Genomic DNA, 26,545 nt, shown 5'->3' with positions numbered 1-26,545 from the left:
AGTGATAACTGACTTTGATCACTTCAAGAAACGGAACAAGAAAAACCAGGCTGGAATGGTACTAAGTAGGAAAAATCGGCAATGAAGGCCTAAACAGAATTCCCTAGATACCAAGCTCTGATACCATGTTGAGAGAGTTTGGATTGAATATAAATTCTCTCTTATTTATTCCATGAGTATGAAACCCTATATATACAAAAGTATGCTAATAAATCTCCTAAAAACTAGGAGAGGATAACAACCTAATAAGTATGAACAATAATCATCTATAATTTACAGATTTATACAAAATATGAAAACTTAAACTTGATTTATCTTCTTAGACTTCATGCTTCCTTATCTTCTCATCATTTAACCGCCACTCCTTATCTTAAATGATAAGGTTCTTTATCCGTAACATAAAATATTGTCATTGTTGGAGGAACCGATATGGGTGTTGGATTGTGCCTCTTAAGTATTTATTTTAGGATTCTAATGTTTCTAGAACATTTATTCTTTATAGAATGCTGTTCTGATTCACTCGTGGATTTTGTTTTTCTAAATGGCATTGACAGATGTTATCTTCTCGAGTTTTTTGAACTTGCAAAAACTATAATATGCTATGCTTTTATTTAAGTACTCAGATTCACCCATAACTATTTTTCTTTTGCTTTCCTTTTATTTAATTAATTACGATTCTTGCTGCCTCATAATTTTTCATTTTGGTTAGTGAGAAATAGTTATTTTGTGGCTCATTGAAATTCTACAGATGTGCTCTGTTTCTTTCGAACTTGAGATTCTTGGCAGCCGCCAAACACCTTGATTTAACCATTCCCTTTTTTGAAGGTAATATTTTGATGTACTGTTGTCTTTTTCTTTATCCTATTGCTGTGGAATAGAGGTTTGATATGTTGTTTTCTTCTTATTCCTTTCTGTTTTGGTTTGGCATATTTTTGATGAGGTTGGGGTGCAAAATTCCCTTAATCAATGCGAGATAAATAACAGTTAAATATTGCCTTAAGTGGTCTATTATAAAGGGTACTGTGTGAATTATGCATCTTATCGTTGAAAATAAGTTGAGGCACATATATGAGTTGCCACACCTTGCATAAGACATTGGTGACGAACTCAATATTAATATATGTTTTGGTTGATTGCTAGCTTTCGCAAAGCAAGATCTAACCAACTATAATCTGTCTATAACAATGTTTCATAATAACTGATGGGAACTTAGTTCTATGATAGGAGATAATTTTGACCATGTGAGTTACTATCTTGGCAATTTTCACGAGGATGGCACTGATTATGTAGTCTGCTTTGTTCCCAAGTCTCTGTTGTGTTTTCGGCTGTTATAACTTTAAGTCAGTTTGGATAACCTGTTTGAGGTTAAATATGGTTTGGTTTTATAGGAATCTTAAGTACCATTGTTGAATTGCATATTTTTGAAGTACATGGAGTTGATACTGGGGTTATTATATGAACATGTGTTATTATTGGTGGGATAGGCATATTTAGTGTAATACCCCATGTTTGTATAAGGCCGCCACGTCATTTCGATGAGTTTAGAATACCGAAAAATTGGTTTGATAGCAGTTATAAGTACCGAATTGGCTATAGGGAATACCTCAGAGTGAAATTATCTAAGAAAAATTATATGGTCTTGATGAGAGTTCCGAGATAAGATTTATGGTATCGAAAGAAATCAGATCGGGAACGATTTTCGCTATAGCTAAAATACAGCTGTCATTAGGCTGTAAAACCGAATCATGGTAAGAGATTCTCGAAAAATCAACGGAACCCTAGGGGGGCTCCGATTTTGCGTAACGAGCAACCCTTCAGTGGGTTCGGGATGAAACGACAGCCTGGTGAGGACACTGGGACAAAATCGTCCAAATCGAGTAACTTTGAAGTTATTAATTATGGATTTTCGGTATTGTAACACAAATTAATTTGCAGTCTAAGGGCATAGTTGTAATAAAAGGAATTCCCCAAGTGATATTATGAGAAAAATTGAGATTTAATGCATAATTTTATGTAATATATGATATATAAATATATATATATGTATGTACGTAGCAGGCGCCCTGCAACTCCATTCCAGCCATGCCTCTACAAAATCGGCCGAGATTTGAGCAAGAATGGGAGATTATGTCAGCAAGATTTGAGATTTGCGCAAGAATGAGAGATTATGTCAGCAAGATTTAAGGATTGAGCAATTAATGTGATGTATAGTATTTATATATACGCCTGTGGAGAGCCGCAATGGCTTCCTATAAATTGGCAGTGATCAAGGGCGAGAGATGCAAGGGAGAGAGAGCTTGGGCTGGGCAATCCGAGAAGCAAGGGAGAGAAAGAGAGAGAGAGAGAGAAGGCGTGGCCATGGCAGCAGCTATGGAAGCATCGGGTGTGGTGCAGCGCTGCGGTGGCTGCGGCCGTGCATGATGGAGCTGCTGGAAATGTATGCCCTAAAGACACGTTTTGTTTAATTTATGGTAATGATGTTTCTTTTAGTCAGTTTATGGCACATATATTATTTGCATTTAATTGTTGGAAAAGTGTCCATGCTATTAAGTAAGTGATTCATGTGATGGGTCGTTCTTCACAGTTAGGCATGAATCATGGGTACTTAATAAGCAAGAAAATATTACTCTTGATCTTTTGATAGAACTGGGCATTCTATCATGATAAGATCATTGTGCAATAGATCCTAATGGAGGATGGCTTGCCTTAGCCAGTAAACAGTCCGTTTACTCTAATTGTACAAGCGCATTTGGAATGCGTAGAGTGGACCTGTGATAGAAGCTAATGACAAAATACTAATTATCATGGAGCTAGTCTATCACTGCTACTACGTGGACGAGTACTCTAATACTTGAGTATTAGTTGGTGGTCTAGTGAACCTAGAGCTATATTCTTAGATTCACTGTAGGTGAGGTCTATCAAAGATCAATAACCTTTTGAGTTGGGAGTATGGTTTCTAATTAGCTAAGACAGACTAATACAAGATAGTTTCTATGATTCACCCCCTTGTGATTGTCCAAGAATAATCAAATAATCCAGGGCCCTGGGAACGTGACTTAAGAGTGTGTGCTTCTGGGTAGCTCCCAGTGATAAGCAAGTACATTCGAGTAGTCACGGATTATTGGACTAGTGATCTAATGATGGTAGAAATCATTTAGAGAGGTGTTAGTACATTATTCCTTTCTAAATGATGGGTGTTACGCAGAGGGGTATTTTCGTCATTACACTAGTAGGTCAAAGACATTGCATATGCAAAATTATTCGTGGGGTCAGTGTTACCATATGGTGATAGTTGGAACACTTAGAATGACAAAATATAGCTACTAGGTAGCAGGGATATTTTGATCATTTTAGTAGCCGTGAATAATTTGTCTTTTGGTCCCCGGGGTAGCTCGATATAACTCATGTATTATTTAATACATTTGGCTTGTTGGGTGAATTACATTGAGAGAGAATTATTTTATTCAGAATGGTCCATAATTAATTGGGCTAGAATAAAATAATAGTTCATTAGTTTTTTAATTAATTAATTGGGCTGACCCAATTAGAAAATTAATTAAATGAACTTGGCCCACTAGAGTTTGGCCCACTAGGGTTTTAACCCTAGAGTTCTCCCTATATATATTCTCTCCTTGGTTGTTTTTCATCTAAGGGTTTTTTCTACTCTTCTTCACCAAAAGAGAGGCCACGAGTTTGAGTCATACCTTTGGAAGATCAAGAGAACATTCAAGTTCTGATGCGAAGGAGCCGAAGGATTGCAGGATAGCTGTCATCTCCACCACGAGAAGAAGCTCCCGCCCATCCTCCTCCTATCGCTTCATTCCGTCCGGTAATCCGAAGGAAAAGTAAGTTTCCTAGATTCTAATCAATACGAGGAAAGTTTTTATTTAAAAACGCTTCCGTTGCATGCTATGTATCCTCGTGATGATCCTTCATCATATTGGATTGACTACCTAGAGACATTTGCACCACTGGCAAAGATGACCATAGTTCGTATTCTTCTGTCATTGGCGGCCTCATTTGGGTGGAATCTACAATAACTAGATGTTAAAAAGGCGTTTCTCCATGGAGATGTAGAAGATGAAGTGTTTATGGATTTACCCCTAGGATTTCATGAGGGACTCAGTGGGAAGGTATGTCGGCTAAATAAGGCCTTATATGGGCTCAAACAATCCCCTAGGGCTTGGTTTGGGCGGTTATCTAAAGCCATGCATACTATCGGTTATAGTCAAAGTAGGGGGGACCATACCTTATTCATCAAACACTCGACAGGAGGAAAGGTTACTGTGCTACTGGTATATGTGGATGACATGATAGTAACTGCCAATGATGAAGGAGAACAGGCAAAGCTTAAAGAAAGGCTAGCTAAGGAATTTGAAATCAAAGACCTGGGGTTGCTCAAGTATTTTTTGGGAATTGAAGTAGCTTATTCTAAGGCAGGTGTTTTTCTCTCTCAAAGGAAATATGTGCTTGATTTATTGATTGAAACATGATTGATTGGAGGGAAAAGGGAAAAAATTCCTATTGAACCTAACTGCAAGCTATGGAACAACCCTAATAGCAAGTCTATAAACAAAGGAAGGTATCAACGACTAGTTGGAAGATTGATATATCTCTCTCACACAAGACCAGATATTGCCTTTCCTGTCAGCTTGGTAAGTCAATTCATGCACAACCCAACTGAGGAGCATATGTTAGCGGTTAGAAAAATCTTATGTTATCTCAAGGCTACTCCAAGTAAAGGGATCCTATTTAAAGTAGGAAATAAATTGAACATTCAAGGTTTTTCAGATGCAGATTATGCAGGGTCCATGACTGATAGAAGATCTACAAGTGGCTACTGTGTATTCCTAGGAGGGAATCTGGTGTCTTGGAGAAGCAAGAAGCAAAGTGTTGTGGCAAGATCAAGTGCAGAGGCAGAATTTAGGGCTATGGCCGTTGCTCTATGTGAAATTCTATGGCTATGAATTGTTCTCGATGATCTAAGAATTTCAGTCTAAGACACAGTTAAGTTGTGGTGTGATAACCAATCAGCAATCAGTATAACACGTAATCCAGTCCAACATGACCGGACTAAGCATGTTGAGATAGACAGGCACTTCATAATAGAGAAGTTGGAAGTTGGACTCATTCACCTGCCATATGTTCCATTAGAGGAACAAGTTGCTGATATATTGACAAAAGGGTTGCCAGTAAAAAGATTTGAAGATCTAACGAGCATGTTGAGATAGACGGTAGTAATGATAACAACATATTTTGGTCATCTGAAATTTTAGATTTCCATAGAAGATATTGAAATTGGCATTTTATTTGAACCTTATAAATGAATAATAGGTTCCTTTGGCAATTGATGATGAAGATGTGATCACAAGAATAATGGCGCAACTTTTTGGCTCTTTTCATACAGGTAAATCAGTTTTGGATTCCTGACCTTCCTCTATCATTTGTTTTCTGTTTGGTACTCGGTTCAAGGATACCACAAACTCTATACAATTTTTATATGAACATTCTATTGTCATATTTTAGAAATCTAGTAATCTCTCATAGCTAACCTTCTAATTTCTCATAGTTGGTGTGAAAGGCTTACAATGGTGGTGGTTAAGACTTCTATTATTTTAGGTTGTGATAAAAGAAAATGATTGTTAAGCAAAAGCTAAAGAAGAGAATCCTAGTATAAAAACTAATTTAGTTTCATGCCTAGTAGGTAGACAACAATAGCTATCTATTTGCTAGGGCATTTGATGTAGTGGCATAGAGATAAACGGAAGTATTTGTGTTACTAAGTATGGTGTTTCCTTTAGAGGGTTTTTCAAAGGGAGTCTGGGTTGCTTATATTCAAATTATCCAAAACGTGTATCATAGAGCATAAACGTGTGCTAGGATTCACGAAGAAGATACTATGACTTTTTCAATTACAATTGGATTACATCAAAGGAATTGCATTAAGCCTTACCATTTTGTTCTAGTGATGCATGAACTGATTAGGCATGCCTAAGAAGAGGTGGGTTGGTCACTATTCGCAAAAGATATTGTGTTAGTTAATGAGATAAAAGTAGGCACGATCACTAAGATGGACTTATGGAGGCACACATAAGAAGGCTTCAAGTTGAGTGGGTTGAAAATAAAATATATGGATGTAATTGTAGTAAAAATAGGATTATGGATGATGTTATGATGAGACTTGGATCAAATTATTTCAAGAAAAAATTATATTAGATTTCTCAAAATAAACTTTTTAAGAAATGAGGAGATTATTGATTTCCCAAAATTAATTTTTTAAGAAATTAGATTAGATTTCTCATTTTTTAAAGAAATGAGTGGAGAAATGCTTCCACCGTGTTATGTAATTATAGAATTCCCTTTCAAACTTAAAAGAAAGCTTTATTGGATGACTATAAGATCAGGTTTGTTTTATCTCATAGAATATTAGAGAAAAATATGCATGTGATATTGCAATGGATGTGTGGGCATGCAAGGAAAGATAGAAATTGAAATTAGGTTTTTTTTGTAATAAGTTTTAGAGTATGGTCACTTGGATCATGTAAATCTAGGTAGGGGACACAATACACAACTTAAAATGATAGGCATTACGTGGCGGTGGGCTTAGTTAGTTTGCATACCAGTAGTTTCATCTAGAGACTACATATTTCTTTTTCTTATTTTCTACGACCTCTGTTTATCTTTGACTTCTTTGAAAGTCAAAACTGTTTGTCTACTTATGGTTGCGAAGGTCATGAAAGAAACTCCATTCGTTCTTGGCTCACCTTTTTCTTTGCAAGCATAAAAGATTAATATTTTTGAGGTATTTTTCTATCTCTGATTGTTATTCTTTCCGACTGTAAAGCTCTCGCTTCATGGTATCAAAGCCAATTAACTACGTTAATGGCTTCCAATCGTGAGTTCAGTTCTTCCTGTTCTCCTTACCTAACTCCGCTTCTACGTTGTCATCGACTTCTCAGTTTGACTTTACAGTGGTAGTAAAATCATTCAATTTCATGCCGATCAAACTTGATTCCAACAATTATCTGTTTTGGAAAGCTTAGATATTGGCTATGATTAGGGCATTTGACTTGTTACCTTACATCAACATATCTCCAGCACCTTCGAAGTACATCAATGATCCAGGAAATACTGATCACGAGGCTCAGGTTGTAAATCCCGAATATCTCAATTAGATAAGGTCAGATCAATTACTTTTAGGCTGGTTGTTTTCTACTATTGAGAAAGAAGTTTTGGTGCAAGTGATTCATTGCGAATCATCTACCGAAGTTTGGAGTGTTCTTGAGAATCTTTACTCACAACAGACGGTTGCCAAATATTTTCAATTGAAACAACAACCTAGATCTATAAGAAAGAATGATTTGTCTGTAAATGATTATATTCTAAAAAAGAAGACCATAGGACATGCCCTAGCTACTATTGGAGAACCTTTAAATGACAAAGAATTATTGATAGCAATATTACATGGATTGGATAACGACTATGAAATAGTTATGAGTCTTATTAAGTATCAAATGGATGAAATCAACATAGAAAATGTTCAATACTTATTACTGATGCGTGAACAAAGGCTTATTGCCAAGAATATATCTAACTTCTCAATTTTTGGTCTTGAATATGTAAATGTAAATTTAGCCTCTCAATGGTCTAGAAATGAGAATGGATTGAATAGAGGTGGTTCTTCAAATAGAGGAGGTTCTTTTAGAGGAGAAAATTCTAGAGGAGGACGAGGACGTGGCAGATGCTCACATAGGAGAATATACTGCCAATTGTGTGAGAAGCCTGGTCATTTTGCAGATAGGTGCTATTATAGGTTTGATCAGAATTTTCAAAGGAGTTTCACTCCAAATTTTGGATCACAGTTTGGTGGAGGAGGAGGTATGTTGCAATCTGGTTCATAGTCATTTATAGCTCATCCCATAGGTTCTAATGAAGCCTACTTGACTAAGTTAGGATCTGATCCTGGAACTTACTATGGCTGTTTGCTTCAACCTTCAGAAACAGTCTCAATTTTTTTCTGCCTCATCCTATCACAGTGAACCTTCTTGGATTGTAGACTCTGGAGCCAGTAACCACATAACCTCCAACCTTAGCAATCTCTCTCTCTCCGCTCTCCTTACAATGGCAATGACAAGGTTGCAATTGGCAACGATAAGAAGCTTTCTATTTCTAATATCGGCCTTTGTTGTATACTCAAAGTACTCCTAAATCCTTCATTTCTTTACCTAATGTACTTCATGTTCCTAACATGAAAAATAACCTTATTAGTGTTTCTCAACTTACTTAAAGATCACAATTTAATTGCTGAAATTCACTCTGATTCTTGTTTTTTCAAGGACAAGGGATCAGGACTAGTGCTACTTCGGGGGTTCTTAAAGACTGTATCTATCAGCTCACTCTAGCATTTGCTCTGTAATTAGGGTTGATGAATTTGAACAGAAAGATAGACATAAATGAGAGAGAAAAATTGTTTGAAATATGCCTCGATCACTTACTAATTAATGATAGGCGAACCATATATTTATACAACTAACCTATTCTTCTAATAACACTTTAAACATAATAGAAATAACAACAACAAAGAGTAGCTATTACTAAACAATCATAACAGAAAACTTATCAGCAACTCAACAAGACTTCAAGCAGTCTTAATTCCTTCAACATTCCCCCTCAATGTAGACCTCCTGGTAGTAGTAGAACACAATTGCTTAGCCTCATCTGAACTTGAATCTATTGTCATAAGAGCATGAATGGGAGGCCACCGAAGCCCAAGCTTGTTACATAGAAAAGAGAATCTATCCCTCAATAACCCTTTGTTAAAAATATCTGCTACTTGATACAGGGTAGGAACATACCGAATCTTAATGTCTCCATTTTCCACCTTCTCTCGAACAAAGTGAACATCTATCTCAATATGTTTTGTATGGGAGTGAAATACCGAATTTTTTGCTATGCTCTTAGCTGCTAGGTTATCACACCACAAAACTAGAACATGTGACAAAGAATTAGCCAACTCAGTGAAAGGGATTTTCACCACATAACTTCAGTTACCCCTTGGGCCATAGCTTGATACTCAGCTTCTCCCACTGAGCGAGCAACAACAGACTACTTTCTTCAGCTCCACACCAACAAATTTGAACCATTACACAAATACCACTGGTGGACTTTCTGGTTACCTTGTAGCTAGCATAGTCTACATCTGTGTAAATCGTTAAGGCCAAATCAGATACAATAGGTGTAAACAACAACCCCAAGCCGATAGTACCTTTCAAATATTGAAGTAAATGTTTACAACCCCAAGCCGATAGTCTGTCCAATGTTGTATTTTAGGAGCAGACAAAAATTGACTCAGGTTGTTTACCACAAAGGAAATATCTGGCCGGGTGTAGGTCAAGTATTAAAGTGAACCTATAATGGTTCTATACAATGATGGATCCAAGAAAATATCACCTTCATCAGTAAAAGGAACTCCCAAATTCACTGGTGTGTCACACATGGCTTACAATCTTGCATACCAACCTTGTGCAACAAGTCCACTGTATATTTAGATTGAGTGAAGTACATTCCATTCTTATCCCTAAATGCGTCAAACCCTAGAAAGTAATTGACCGAACATAAGGTTTTGAGAGCAAAATAGGTGTCCAAATCATGTATACAAGCTTTAAGTGTTGAAGAATCAGACCCCGTGATAAGAATATCGTTCACATACACCAAAAGGTATAACACATCCTTAGCAGTTTGTTTAATGGAAAAGGATGCATTTGAAACTAATCGAACAAAACCCCCTTGTAAAGCTTGTCGCAGCTTGGTGTACTCTTGGAGCTTGCTTTAGCCCATAAAGGGACTTCTTAAGTTTGCAAACACAATAGGGAAATCGAGAATCAGTAAATCCTTCTGACTGTGCCATATATACATCTTCAGTTAGATCTCCATTTAAGAAAACATTGTTAATATCAACCTGTTGTATATCCGAACCAAATTTTATAGCCAAAGAGAAGAGAACTCTTATTGTTGGAGCCTTTACAACAGGGCTAAAAGTCTCTCCATAGTCTATATCGGGTGTTTGTAAGAAACCCTTAGCTACCAATCAAGCCTTGTGTTTGAGAGTGGATCCATCAAATTTATTCTTGACACGAAGAAGGGAACCAAATCCCAAGTGTGATTGGACTGTAAAGCAGTGAACTCTTCCCGTATAGCCTTAGTCCAATGAGGATCTAAGAGAGCTTCATGCATTGAACTAGGTTCTAAGGTTGTTAACAACATCTAAGGAGAAGCAACAACAAACTGTTTAGCTTGAGATTGAGTAAGCATAGGATGAACTGAAGGTGATGGAGGAAGTTCGTACGTACACGAGGAGGCGAAGAAGGCTAACAGATATAATGATTAGATGAGGATGAAGAAGAGTGATGGGACACTGCTGGGTTCTCCAAAGGCACTGGAGAGGCATGGACCGAGCCAACATTACTAGTGTTTGACAAGGAAGGAATTGAGGATTCAATCACTTGAGGAACACTTGAAGAAAAATAGGGAACATAACAGAAAACTTCAGTAGAAGGTCCAGCAGATTCAGATTTAGTCATAGGTACTAAATCACCCAAGGATTGAAAAAGGTTAGGATAGGGATACTCATTGGGGTTAAATTGAACATACCTTGAGATATACATTCTTCTTGAAGGATGTAAGCACTTATACCCTACTTGATCATGGCTATACCCAATAAAAACACTTAGAGGAATGAAAATCAAACTTGTGCCGGTTGTAAGGTCTAAGATAGGGAAAACAAGTGCATCCAACCAAAAGGTTGAAGAGCAAAATAGTTAGGCTTGTTATGATAGAGCAGCTCAAATGGATAGGAAAAACTAAGAACAGTTGAATGTAAAAGGTTAATGAGATAAACAGTTGTGTGGAAGGCTGCAACCCAAAAGGACAAAGGCATTTGAGCATCAGCTAGCAAGCTTAGTCCCATTTCAGCAATATGGCAATGTTTTCTCTCAGCTACACCATTTTGTTGGTGTGTGTAAGGACCAGAAAAACAAGGCTAAATGCCACAAGTACGAAGATAGGGTAAAAAGGCCTTAAACTCACCCCCATTATTAGTTTGCAGGGCTTTCAACTTGGAGTTATACTGTAATTCAACTAGCTTATGAAAATTTACAAAGGTTTGTAAGGTATCAGATTTCAACTTTAAAGGATAAACCCATGAGTATCTTGTGTAGGCATCAATAAAGACAATATAGTAATGATAACCCTCAATAGAAGTAACCAGTGCTGGACCCCAAACATCGGAATAAACTAATTCTAGAGGGTTTTTAGTTGTGATTGGACAATTAGAAAAAGGAAGTTGATGTGATTTGTCAATCTTACAGTAGTCACAAAAAGAAAGAGCGGACTTTGGACAAGAAACTTGAATTTTATTCAGCATATGTTTCAATACATGAAAGGTACAAGAAGTAAGTAAAGAAGCAAAGTACAACACCTATCAAATACATGTAATTTACTATTACTAATATGCCCTTGGGGTTGTGACATTTGCCCCCTCCTTGAGAGAGTTCTTGTACCCAAGAACTCATAGTTCTTTCTTTCTCCTTCTAGATATCTTTCTCTTCACATTTGTGTTCCTTCTCTTTTCTTTTCCTAAAAATGTAAAATGTATCCCTCAAGGTCTTCATATAGGAATTATGCCAATAAGTTGTAACAATAAGCAGTTTAGGAATAACCTCCTCTTCCATTTTCTTCCAAACCTTTTAGCAGTTCCTCTGTTTAGTCTGCTTAAATTGTTCCTTCTTTACCAAAACCAGCACCAGGAACTGTTTGATACCTACTTTAACCTAAGCTGTGGACGACTCAGTTGGAACCAAAGCCGAAGGAACAATATCCTTAGGACCCTCTTCCTCAAAACCATTCCTCCCATACGAAGTTCTAACGAAAGAATGCCTTTCCTCAACCTCTGATTTCAGCCTGAAGATCAGTTGCCTTGGAGCCAATATCAGTTTATTCTGGTCCAGATTGCTCAATCAAAACTTTTTAACTGCATGTGGACCATCACAAACTTGATTGGTAGCTTCAGAAGTACCTTTAATTCGCTGGTTGCGCGTAAAATAACTTCTAGGCCGCCCATGCCTTTTGAAAATGGCCTCCAACTCTAATTCTTGCAGCCTAGCCTTCTTCGCCTCTTGTTCTACCGTGGCAAGACACATCATTTTTAAAGTGGACCGCAACGCATTGTTTAGACTATTAATGAATTTGAATACAAAAAATGATACATTAAAGGTCGAATGGGAATTGAGCATCACTCATCTCCAACCTGATTTAGGGAAGCAAAATATTCCTAGAAATTACTAGGTTATCCTTCCTAAGAATAATTTCTTCTTCCTGAGTTGATTTTTGAGGTTTGACGGTGGAATGCTGATTACATGGACGAGGAGAGAGTAGATCTTTAAATATCTAAGGTATTGATCCAGTTTCTTGAATAATCGGATAAGAATATTCTGTTGGAGAGTCCTAAGTGGAATATGAGTGTTACAAAGAGATAAAGAAGACTGCTAAAGTGCTGGAAAGATAAGCAGAGAGTTTGAAGATTGAAACTCCTAGAAATCAGGAGAAATAATAGGAGTAGATTTGATTATTATCTTTTATTGTTTGTTGCTTAAAGTTCTGTTATAGTTTATCTTATTGCTGTATATTATGTCGTAAATATTAGGATTAGATAGCTTAGAACTTGTATAAATAGATGTCTATTCATTGAATCAATTAACAAGTTTGAGTTCTACAAACTTAGTTGAAGTTCTCGGGTGTTATACCTTTAGAACAAAATCTGTTCATGGTATCAGAGCTCGGCTCTATCTAGCCTCACGATCCAAGACAGATGGATCCACAAGGCCGTGGGAATACAACTCCAATTGCAGTGGAGTCATCTAATAGTTTGGCTCTTCAACAATCCTCAATTCCAGCGACTGTGGTGTCTCACAACACCCTATCATTGGATAGCAATACCTTGCAAATCACCCAACATAGGTTAAACGGGAGAAACTTTAGAGAATGGTTTTCTTAGAAATAATCAAAGATAATTTGTCATAATTGATTAAAATGAGCAAGAACAACATCCTCTTTTAAGGAGAGGATTATAAACAAAAAAGGAAAGAAATAATCTAAATATTGACAGCATCCTAAACTACATCCTTGACTTACTATATTTACATATTATTTACATAAAACTCAGATCCTAGAATATTCTAGGATCAAGGACAAATCTCCCTTGATTTTAGCATATTTCTAGCACTCCCCCTCAAGCTGCCTTGTAGATGTCTTCCATAGCTAGCTTGCCAATAAGTTTATCAAATTGCTTCTTGTGAAGACCCTTAGTTAGAACATCAGCAATTTGTTTAGTTGTTGGAAGATATGGCATGCGTATTATTCCAGCATCGAGCTTCTCCTTGATGAAATATTTGTCCATTTCTATATGTTTCGTACGATCATGCAACACTGGATTATGAGCAATAGAGATGGCAGCCTTGTTGTCACAATAGACTTTTATAGGTTTTGATTGAGGAAATTTCAGCTCTTCAAGTATCCTTTTGATCCACATCCCCTCACAGATTCGATGAGCAACAGCTCTAAATTCTACTTCTGCACTACTTCTAGCCACCACATTTTGTTTTTTGCTTCGCCAGGTGACAAGGTTTCCCCCAACAAATGAACAGTAGCCTGAAGTAGATCTCCTATCATTAACACTTCCTGCCCAATCTGCATCAGTGTAGATCTCAACTTGTAGGTGGCCATGTTTCTTGAATAGTAAGCCTCTTCTAGGAGTCCCTTTCAGATATCTTAGGTGTAACACCCCCTTTCCTAGATCTGCCTGAGAAGAGGTGCTACGGGAAAAAGAAAATAGACTGACTGATAAACTGAATTCTGATACCAATACTATATATGTCAATTAACTGTAATAAAACTCTGAGTTAACAAAAACTGAAATCATAAACTGCATCTAAGGGAAATCCCTAAACTGGAATATAAAATAAACCTAAACTGATCAAACGCTAACTAATAAATTGACAACTCCCAGACATCTTTGGTCTTGAGTGGCTCCATGTACACACACTACTGGACACTGCTGCTAGGCTCCACATCTGGTACTCCCCCGCTAGGACCTGGAATGGTGAAGAGTACAAGGTGAGCTACAAAGCTCAGCAAGTAATAAACTGGAAAGGAAAAACTGAAGCTGAATCAAGAAATATCGATATTGATTAAAACTTACTGAACTTGTACTAAGAGATATAATAATCACTGGATGGCATTATAAGATATAATGCACATAAACTGTAAACTAAATGCAGGTATGCAGCTTTGGTACGTAGGTCCACATAACTGTAATACATACCTGGCTGATCTGAATCCTGCATACACAAAAACTGTAAGCACATATTGTGGGCAATATGCCCCTGGCTCCCTGGTTGACAACAAGCGAGCAAAACAAAACTAAAAACTAAACTGGTGGGATCCCCACGGACAAGCCGCCTGACGAGCTTAATGCAATGCTATGCACATATATATACTGGCACACAATATGTAGTGCTCCATATAAAATCGTGCCAAATGTTCATACCAAAAATGTATGCACATAATCTCATAAATAATGCTGACCATGTCATAATAATATACTAAATATGTAATCTAATCTTCAATGTATTAGAATACAAAGATTCCATGAACTATGTAGTATGGCATGCGCATGATTAGCTTAATATAATCTGGCATTTAAATTCAATAGGTGTATTGACTATTTTATTGAAGTTAAACTTGAATTGGACTTTCTGGAAGCCTACTTGAAATTCTGAGGAGACCCATCCAGATACTAGAAAAAAGGCATACGGATACTCTGAAGGGTATTTGGATAATCTGGGATAAAGGCTTTCGGATACTAAAAGAGACAACTTTAAGAAAACACGGAATTCGGGACAGATTATTACCCTTTTGTATTTTAGCCATACCTCTCTGCTATGAACTCCGATTGAGCTGATTCAAATTGATATGGAAAGGAAAGAGTAAGAAATACAACTTTCATGTTTTGCATTTTGCGAGATTCAGGCTCCACAAAGGTCAAAATTGGCCCGCAAGAGAACAAAAGCTTTATGGAATGTTGAGTGGACAGATTAATACCCTTTTGTATTTTTGCCATAACTCTCTGTTCTGAACTCCGATTGATCTAATTCAAATTGATATTGAAATATGAGAGGAAGACCTAAAACTTTCATGTTTTTATTTTTTCTAGATTCGGGCTGCATCAGGGTCAAAATTGGCCCGCAAAAGAACAAAACTCAAAGAGATAACTTTAAGAAAACACGGAATTCGGAACAGATTGATACCCTTTCGTATTTTTGACATAACTCTCTCTTCTCAACTCCGATTTAACTGATTAAAATTGATGTAGAAATAAAAGAGGAAGACCTACAACTTTTATGTTTTGAATTTTCCGATATTTGGGCTCAATCAGGGTCAAAATTGGCTCGTAAGAGAACAAAAACTTTCCGGAATGCTGGGTGGACAGATTGATACCCTTTCATATTTTGGCCAAAACTCTCTCTTATGAACTCTGATTGAGCTGATTAAAATTGATATGGAAAGAAAAGAGGAATACATACAACTTTTATGTTTTGAATTTTCCGAGATTCGGGCTCCATCAAGGTCAAAATTGGCCCGCAAGAGAACAAAAACATTCTGGAATGCTGGGTATCCGAATACTGAATTCTTGTATCTGGATACCTTCATCTTCCAAACCCAGAAACGAGACACAGACAGAGACGCCATGGATTCAATTTAAAGCTAAATAACAACACCATTCCGAAATAAATCTCGGGAAAACAAGTCCCAATTGGTAAGAAACAATCATATGAATGAACAACGGATTAAAACTTGAAGAATCAAAGATAAAGATCCAATGAATAATCTGATCATGCACACTGTTACGCTGATATATATGTATGTAAAAACTAATCTGCAATTCAATATAGATACTACAAAAGTTAAGTTTGATTGCTACACATGCTCCCGTAAGAATGATTTACAAGGAGAAGAACTTGCCTTTTGATTTGATCAATCAACCGATGAAGACCAACGGATGGAACTTGGATGAACTCTAGGCTTCTTCAATTTGTTTTCTTTGTTCTTCACGCGTGACTCTATGCTAGAGTTTAAAGGCTTATATATATGTATATATAAGTAGGAAATACAACCCTAAATCCCATAACTCACACTCCTTTAGTAATTAGGAGACTATAATTTAATCCCTCTTCTCGCAAGGATTCTTCCAACATAATAACTCTTAATTAAATAATTTAATTCTAATTAACAAACCTCTAAAAGACTGCCATGTCCTTATATTCAATCCTCACAATTTAATAAGAATCTAATGCTATTTAAATATTATTTTCTCAAATAAAATCTCAATTGCCACATTAAGTAATTAACTCGCAATATCTTAAACTGAAAATTAATAAAATAAATTAATCAATGCTAAATAAATACTAAACCCTCTGATGGGTTGTTACATTAGGATTCTATAGATTGCTTCAAAATGGTCTGGCCTTGGTGAGTGCATAAATTGACTCACCACACTCACTGCAAAAGCAATGTTGGGTCGTGTATGAGACAAGTAGATTAATCTGCCCACAAGTCTCTGATATTGTTCCCTATCCTTTACTTCTTCAGCTTTGACAGTATATAGTTTCACATTAGGTTCAATGGGAGTTTCTAACACCTTGCAGCCGGGTAATCCTGTTTCTCCAAGAAGGTCAAGAACATATTTTCTCTGATTGACAAAGATTCCTTCTTTGGATCTTGCAAACTCCGTTCCAAGGAAGTATTTTAGGATTCTCAGGTCTTTGATTTGGAACTCATTTGCAAGTTTCTACTTGAGGGCTGCTAACTCTGTCTCATTATTACCAGTTAAAATAATGTCATCAATATAAACAATCAAAATTGCAACTTTACCATCCTTTGAGTGTTTATAAAATATAGTGTGATCTGCCTAACTTTGAAGGAAGCCATAATTGGTAACTGCCTTTCCAAAGCGTTCGAACCATGCCCTTGGAGACTGTTTGAGACCATATAAGGATTTCTTCAGTCTACATACTTTCTTACTCCCAAGTTTATTTTCGAATCCAGGAGGTAAACTCATAAAGACCTCCTCTTCAAGATCACCATTAAGAAATGCATTTTTGACATCAAGTTGGTGTAGAGGCCAATCTGAATTTACTGCAAGAGACAACAGGACTCTAATAGAGTTTATTTTTGCCACAGGAGCAAAGGTCTCCTGATAATCAATCCCATAAGTCTGGGTGAAGCCTTTAGTCACCAGTCTGGCTTTGTACCTATCAACACTCCCGTCAGCCTTACATTTTATTGTAAACACCCATTTACACCCTACTATTTTTTTTTATCTCTAGGCAAGTTAACTATCTCCCAAGTACCACTTCTCCTTAGAGCATTCATCTCCTCTATAACTGCTAATTTCCAGTTTGGATCATCCAAAGCTTCCTATATATTTCTTGGCACAAACAAGTGTGAAATCCTGGATGTGGAAGCCTTATGATTCTTAGATAATCTGTGGTAGAAGAGGTATTTAGCAATAGGATATTTAGTGCAACTTCTGACACCTTTCCTAATTGCTATAGGAATATCAAGATCAGAAATAGTAGGTAAATGATTGGAAATAGTTGAACAATCAATTTTGGAACTATTAGGTAAAGTAGAGGGAGGTGGACTAGAAGTTGAAGTGGGAGTTCTTGAACTTATAGTTCCATTTATCAGGTTTTCATATTGGTTTTGTGCAGAATTGATATTCAAGTCTTTGTTCTTTTGATGAAATCTCTTCCTGGTATAAACCTGAAGCTCAGAATTTAGATCATTATGATCAGTTTGTAGTAATTCTCCCCCTGCTTGAGAAATCCCTTTACTTGGCATCAAAGAACTAGAATCTCCTAGGTGACCATTATCAGAAACATGTGGTTCCTGAGTAGGACAAATTGCATTTGGAAGGGGGACAGAAACATCCCAAAAATTGTCTTCAACTTCATGGTTCTCCCCCTGAAGGGAATTTTTGGTAAAATAGGGTTTGTTTTCAACAAATGAGACATCCATACTCAGGTGAGTCTTTTTTGTGAGAGGATCATAACACTTATAGCCTTTTTTATGAGAGGTATAACCCAAGAAAACACATTTGACAGCCCTAGGATCAAGTTTTAAGCGAAATTGAGTAGGTATATGAACATACACAGTACATCCAAAAACTTTGATGGGAAGGTCTGAATGTAATCGCGTGTTGGGAAAAATGTCTTTGAGGCACTCAAGGGGTGTTTGGTACTTTAGTAGGCATCCTATTTATCAAATAGGATGCCGTTAAAACAGCTTCGCCCCATAAATATTTTGGAACATGCATAGAAAACATGATGGCATGTGCTACTTCGAGTAAATGTTGATTTTTACGTTCAGCAATGTCATTTTGTTGAGGAGTATACCGAAAAGTAGTTTGGTGGTGAATACCTTTGGTTTTCAAAAAATCCCCCAAGGCTTATTGAAATACTCGGTGCCATTGTCAGAGTGTAAAATACCAATTTTGGTTTGAAATTTTGTTTTCAATCATAGTGTAAAAGTTTTTGAATAAAGTTTCCACTTCAGATTTTTTGTGCATCAAATAAACCCAACACAAACGAGCATGATCATTGATGAAGGTAACATACCATTTTTTTTCAGATAGAGTAGAAATTTTAGATGGGCCTCAAACATCACTATGAATTATATAAAAAGGTTTGGATGCTTGGTAGGGTTTTGGTAAATATTTAGAACGATGATTTTTTGCCAAAATGCAACTTTCACATTGAAAAGAAGAATAATCCATTCTTTCAAATAATTTAGGAAATAAATGTTTCATATAGGTAAAACTAGGATGTCCTAGTCTAAGATGCCATAGCATAATTGTGTCTTGAACAGGAATTGAACTAGTACTACTAAAGCCTTGATCTTTTTTATTACCAGAAGACTTTTCATCAAAGTAATAAAGACCTTCAATCATCTTAGCATGCCCAATCATCGCCCCCAAGTTCTGGTCCTGAAATTTACAATAGGATTCAAAGAAAGTAACACAACAGTTAGAGTCTTTGCAAAGTTTACTAATAGACAAAAGATTGCAAGCCAAGTTAGGAACATGAAGAACAGAATGGAGATTAATTTTTTTGGTTAGTTGAATAAGACCTTTTCCTGCAATACATGAAAAACTACCATCGGCAATTCTAATTTTTTCATTTCCAGAGCTAGGAGAATAGGTATTAAATAAATAAGGAGAACTAGTCATACGATCAGAGGCTCCAGAATCAATAACCCATGGAGAGGAATGTAGACAAGAAAGAGCTTTAGGTTTTCTACCTGTGTGTGCTAAGGAAACACTAGGAATACCAGATGAGGAACTAGATTGTAACAGCTTCAAGAGTTGATCAATCTGCTCTTTGTTGAAGGGACCTGTGTCAACCTCATTTGCAGTAGGGACCCTACGGTTACTGCTCTTGTCTCCTTGCTTGTTGCTCTTCCAATTGGCAGGTTTGCCATGAATTTTCCAGCAAGTCTCACGAGTATGGCATGGCTTGTTGCAATGGTCACACCAAACCCGAGGCCGCTCATTGCTTCTATGCTGGTAATGTGTAACCTTGTATGCAGCTGTATCAGTAAATAAGGTAGAATTTTCAATTGACTCACCAGCAATTTTTTTGCCGAGCATGACACTCCTTCGGCTTTCTTCTCTTTTAACCTTAGCAAATACTTCACCAATGGGAGGTAGGGGGATCGGCCAATAATCTTCCCTCGCATCTCATCGAACTCAATATTAAGGCCAGCAAGAAACTTGTAAATACGGCCATCTTCAACCATTTTCTTGTGGTGGTTTCAATCTTCAGTAGATTTCCACTCATAAGTGTTGAAGAGGTCAAGATCTTGCCACAGTCTCTTTAAGGAATGGAAGTATTTAGTAACAGAATCGTCTCCTTGTCGAATCTCTCCCAACTTCAGAGTTAACTCAAAAACCTGAGATTGGTTTCCTAGGTCAGAGTACATCTGATTTACATTATCCCACAACTGTTGGATATGTATGCCCTAAAGACACGTTTTTGTTTAATTTATGGTAATGATGTTTCTTTTATTCAGTTTATGGCACATATATCATTTGTATTTAATTGTTGGAAAGGTGTCCATACTATTAAGTAAGTGATTCATGTGATGGGTCGTTCTTCACAGTTAGGCATGAATCATGGGTACTTAATAAGCAGAAAAATATTACTCTTGATCTTTTGATAGAACTGGGCATTCTATCATGATAAGATCATTGTGCAATAGATCCTAATGGAGGATGGCTTGCCTTAGCTAGTAAACAGTCCGTTTACTCTAATTGTACAAGCGCATTTGGAATGCGTAGAGTGGACCTGTGATAGAAGCTAATGACAAAGTACTAATTATCATGGAGCTAGTCTATCACTGCTACTACGTGGACGATTACTCTAATACTTGAGTATTAGTTGGTGGTCTAGTGAACCTAGAGCTATATTCTTAGATTCATTGTAGGTGAGGTCTATCAAAGATCAATATCCTTTTGAGTTGGGAGTATGGTTTCTAATTAGCTAAGACAGACTAATACAAGATAGTTTCTGTGATTCACCCCCTTGTGATTGTCCAAGAATAATCGAATAATCCAGGGCCCTGGGAACGTGACTTAAGAGTGTGTGCTTCTGGGTAGCTCCCAGTGATAAGCAAGTACATTCGAGTAGTCACGGATTATTGGACTAGTGATCTAAGGATGGTAGAAGTCATTTAGAAAGGTGTTAGTACATTATTCCTTTCTAAATGATGGGTGTTACGCAGAGGGGTATTTTCGTCATTACACTAGTAGGTCAAAGACATGGCATATGCAAAATTATTCGTGGGGTCAGTGTTACCATATGGTGATAGTTGGAACACTTAGAATGACAAAATATAGCTACTAGGTAGCAGGGATATTTTGGTCATTTTAGCAGCCGTGAATAATTTGTCTTTTGGTCCCCGGGGTAGCTCGATGTAACTCATGTATTTTTTAATACATTTGGCTTGTTGGATGAATTACATTAAGAGAGAATTATTTTATTTAGAATGGTCCATTGGGCTAAAATAAAATAATAGTTCATTAGGGTTTTAATTAATTAATTGGGCTAACCCAATTAGAAAATTAATTAAAAGATCTTGGCCCATTAGGGTTTGGCCCACTAGGGTTTTAACCCTAGGGTTCTCCCTATATATATCTCTCTTTAGTTGTTTTTTCATCCAAGTCGTTTTTCATTCTTCTTCACCGAAGAGAGGCCACGAGTTCGAGTCATACTCCGGAAGATCGAAAGGGTGCGTTTGAGTTTCTGATGCGACGAAGCCGAAGGCTAGCAGGACAGCCGTCGTCTCCACAACGCGAAGAAGCTCCCATCGCTCCATTCCGTCCGGTAATCCGCCGCAAAAGTAAGTCTCCTAGATTCTTAACAATACGGGGAACGTTTTTTGATTTTAAAACGCTTCCGCTGCATGCTTTGTTTCCTCGTTCATGATCCTTCAACAACTCCTTTGCAGTAGGATAACACATATAATTGGAACTGATATCTTCATCCATGAAATTAACCAACCATGTCATGACCATAGAGTTTTCAGCATCCTAAACAGAGTGTCCTGGGTCATCCACTGCAGGTTCCTTCTCGTCGCCAGTAATGTAGCCAATTTTTCCTTGTCCGCGGATATACATCCGAACAGATTGAGACTAGCGAAGAAAATTATCACCATTTAAACGAATGGTGGTGATTTGGACAGAATGGGTACTTAAATGGTTTGGCTGGGTCACTGGATATTTTGTTTGGATAGTAGCGGCAGGATTTAAGGATGTTTCGGAAGTGACTTCCAACATAACTTACACGCTGGAAGAGGAAAAAAAACAAGGAAGGAAAGGAAACAAGTAAGGTTACCAAGATGGCTGCAAAATTGGTTTCGATGGAATGTTCCAGCAAGCAGAAGGCGTTCGCGGCTCTTTTGCACAATGCGGCGGCCACAGTAAACAGTTGCAACAGTGCTTTCCAGTGGCTATGGTGGTTGCAACTGCAGTGGCTGTGATGTGTGACTACGCTGCATTGTGTAGCAACAGTGACTGAAGCTGGTCAAGGTTGCGAGCAATCGGCAGTGGCTGAAGCGAACACAACCGACCCAATCGGATCGGGTGTCACCATTCGAAATGAAGAGCTTGCACTCGCCTAACAGTAGCTTGCACTCGCAAGCGGTAAAATGAGACCTGGCGGTTGACGATGGAGGACGCGACAGAGAAGATAACCTTAGGTCGATCTTGGGTGGCCGTGACCAATAGATTCAGGCTTGGCGATGGCTGGGAATTGCCGAATCAGGGCGTCAGCGACCAATCGAGAGGCCAATAGAGGAGGCGTAGACGGTTGCGCGAATAGCCTCACACGGAATGGATGGCTAGGATGTAAACCAGCTCTGATACCATCTTAGAAATCATCAAAGACAATTTGTCTTAATTGATTAAAATGAGCAATAACAACATCCTCTTTTAAGGAGGGGATTATAAACTAAAAAGGAAAGAAATAATCTAAATATTGACAGCATCCTAAACTACATCCTTGACTTACTATATTTACATATTATTTACATAAAACTCAGATCCTAGAATATTCTAGGATCAAGGACAAATCTCCCTTGATTTAGCATATTTCCAGCAGGTTTCAATCCGTAACCTTGGTGATAAAAGGCAAGGGAAAATATGGCTACCTAACCGGGGCAATTCTAGCACCACTAGAAGATTCAGGAGATTATCAAAGATGGGAGGTAGAAAATTCAATCTTGATGGCTTGGATCATCAACTCTATGGAGCCAAAGATAGGTCGACCCATCTTTTTTATAAAACGGCGAAGGAAATTTGGGAGGCTGTTCAAGAAATCTATTCCAATCTTGAAAATACAGCCCAATGTTTCGAGGTTAGAGCTGCAATTCGGACTACCAAGCAAGGCAGCCTTCGCGTGATAGAATACTTTAACAACCTAATGGAGTTATGGCAAGAGATGGATCTGTTTTATGATCCTAACTGGAAGTGTGTAGAAGATAGCCAAAAGCATAGCAAGATGCTGGAAAAGGAGAGAATTTTTTATTTCCTCCAAGGGCTCAATCCAGATTTGGATGAGGTAAGAGGCAGACTTCAAGGCACTAAACCATTACCATCCCTTTGAGAAGTGTTTACAGAGGTAAGACGGGAGGAGAGCAGAAAGAGAGTAATGCTGCCATCTATAACGGAACATAACTCAAGATCAGTCCTTACTTCTATAAAGAGGGAAGATAATTCTAAGGAGAAGCAATGGTGTGAGCACTGTAACTGACCCTATCACACCAAAAGTACCTGTTGGAAGTTGCATGGAAAACCCCCAAACTGGAAACCTAGGCCTAAGAAGGAGAAAGAGAGACCAGCCTATGCAACAACAAGTGTTCCTACTAGTGAAAACAGAATAGGTATGAGTCCAACTCACGATCAACTTGAGTTTCTACAGAAGCTGTTACAAAACTCTCATATTACAAGGGAATTGGAGGATGTTGCACCATGTCACTTAGCATCTATGGCACAAAAAGGTAATCAACCTTTGTCTTTGACCACTAGAAAGATAAATAAGGATTGTTGGGTGGTAGATACCGGAGCATCCGATCATATGACCGGATCTACTGCCACACTTGATATTTTTCAGATTGAAGAAAAGGGGCTAAATATTTTGATGGCTGATGGAACACAATCATTGGTAAAAGGAAAGGGAAGTGTTTATGTGGCTGATTTATTGCTCAAATCAGTGTTATATGTGCCAAACTTAGAATATAGTCTGTTATTAGTGAGCAAATTAACAAAAGACTTGGATTGTATTGTGACATTTTTTCCTTCATATTGTGTTTTTCAGGACTGACTCTTAGGGAAGACGATTGGCAGTGCTGAGGAGAGGGATGGACTTTATTGGCTTTCCAATAACAAGAATTCTCCTAGTCAAGTTCCACATAGGTTTTCTCTTACAGTTAGCTTAGATTCTAAAATTTTATTATGGCATAGACGTCTTGGTCATCCTAGTTTTCCATATTTGAAACGCTTGTACCCCAATTTATTTATCAATAAAGAAAATTTGGTACTCAAGTGTGATCATTGCATTCTTGCCAAACAAACTCATAGCACTTACCAACCAAACCCATATACTCCATCAAAACCATTTCATTTGATTCATAGTGTGATATGGGGCCCAGCTAGAATTCCAAACTTAAATGGTGCAAGATGGTTTATAACCTTCATTGATGACCATACAAGATTATGCTGGGTATACCTAATGAAAGAACAATCCGAGGCATGTGCTATTTTTCAGATTTTCCATAAACTTATTTTGAATGTTTTTCTGTCCTCTATTTGCATTCTTAGGACTAACAATGGCCGAGAATTCTTTTCTTATCCATTCACCCAATATCTAACTACCAATGGGATCTTTCACCAAAGTACTTGTCCTTACACCCCTCAACAAAATGGAATAGCTGAAAGAAAAAATTGACACCTACTTGAAGTGGCTAGATCCCTTATGTTTACAAGTTCCATTCTAAATAGATATTAGGGGGAGGCAGTCTTAACAACCGCTTATCTCATCAATAGGTTGCCTTCCAAAGTCCTAAAATACCAAACCCCCTTGCACAACCTTACATCTATTTTTCCTCATGTTCGGATTCTAAGCAATCTTCCTCCCAAAGTATTTGGATGTGTAGTATATGTCTACCAAACCAGTCCAAATCGTCATAAACTTGAACCAAGAGCCTTAAAGTGTATATTCATTGGGTATCCTCTTACTCAAAAGGGTTATAAGTGCTTTTGTCCAACATCACAAAAAAGTTATTATCTCATGTGATGTAACCTTTGTGGAGAATGAGTTATACTACTCAAATACCACACCTCAAATGAAGGACAACCATTGGGATCCTACTATTCCTATGCCCATTTTATTTCCAGTCTTTCAACCCATTCTTGATAATGATTCAAATCCAACAACTGCTGCTGATTGTCCTCAGCCAGCCTCATTTGAGCCTCACTGTCCGAGCCTTCCTCCCTCTTATGAATCTCTAAACCCAGCTAGACCTATGGAAACTGATATAGCAGGAGACTTGAACATGGAAAAACCAATAAAAGTCTACTCAAGGTGAGGTAAAAGTTCAACTCCTCAACTCAGCCAATTATTAGAATCGAGGGAAGGTCTAGCAATTGAGGGAGAAAATAATGCTGCTAACAGTGAGTTAGATCTTCCTATTGCTATAAGAAAGGGCATCAGATAATGTGTGAAACATCCAATCTCCAATCACTTGACATATTCCAGGTTATCTCCTAAATTTAGGACCTTCATTACTACTTTGGATGGAGTGAGTATACCTCAAAACATCCAAGAAGCCCTAGCTGATTCTAAATGGAAGGAGGCAGTGATGGAAGAAATAAGGGCACTCAAAGGCAATCACACATGGGAAGTGGTTGATACTCCAAAAAATAAGAAGATCATTGGCTGCAAATGGGTGTTTACAGTTAAATACAACTCAAATGGAAGTGTGGACAGATATAAGGCTAGGCTTGTTGCCTAAGGTTACTCTCAAACCTATGGAATAGATTATGAAGAAACCTTTGCTCCAGTTGCTAAATTAAACTCCATTAGAGTATTATTGTCTATTGCTGTGAATTTAGATTGGGAGCTATTTCAATTTGATATCAAGAATGCATTTCTAAATGGAGAATTAGAAGAAGAAGTGTATATGAAAATTCCACCCGGGTTTGAGAAAGAATAGAGGATTGGCAAGGTATGTAAGCTTCATAAATCTCTTTTTGGTTTAAAGCAATCTCCTAGAGCATGGTTTAAGAAATTTAGCTCTACTTTGACTCAATTTGGTTACACACAAGGGAAGGCTGACCACACCTTATTTATTAAACATACCAATGGAAAAAGATGCATTTTGATTGTGTATGTAGATGATATAATTGTTACAAGGGATGATGTTCAAGAAATTGCAGCCCTAAAATAGAAGCTAAAGGTAGAATTTGTGCTAAAAGACTTGGGAACAATGAAGTATTTTTTGGGGATGGAAATTGCAAGGAGTAAAGAAGGTATGATAATATCTCAAAGAAAATATACTCTTGATCTTCTAAGAGATACAGGAATGATTGGATGCAAACCAAGATACACTCCTCTAGAAAGAAATTGGAAATATGTGAAAAGATAATGATCCTCAGGTGGATAAGGAAAGGTATCAAAGACTAGTTGGAAGACTAATCTATTTGTCTTTAACTCGTCCAGGCATAGCTTATTCTATGAGCATCATAAGCCAATTTATGCATGCTCCAACACAACAACATATGGTAGCTATATACCACATTTTGAGGTACTTGAAAGGAACACCAGGTAAGGGATTATTGTTTCAAAAGAGTAAGAGTAATGAAAGAGGGGCT

Source organism: Diospyros lotus, chromosome 11, assembly GCF_014633365.1.
Source record: "Diospyros lotus cultivar Yz01 chromosome 11, ASM1463336v1, whole genome shotgun sequence".
NCBI classification, from domain to species: domain Eukaryota; kingdom Viridiplantae; phylum Streptophyta; class Magnoliopsida; order Ericales; family Ebenaceae; genus Diospyros; species Diospyros lotus.
The sequence above is the reverse complement of the archived record's forward strand: the minus strand, read 5'-3'. Positions refer to the sequence as shown.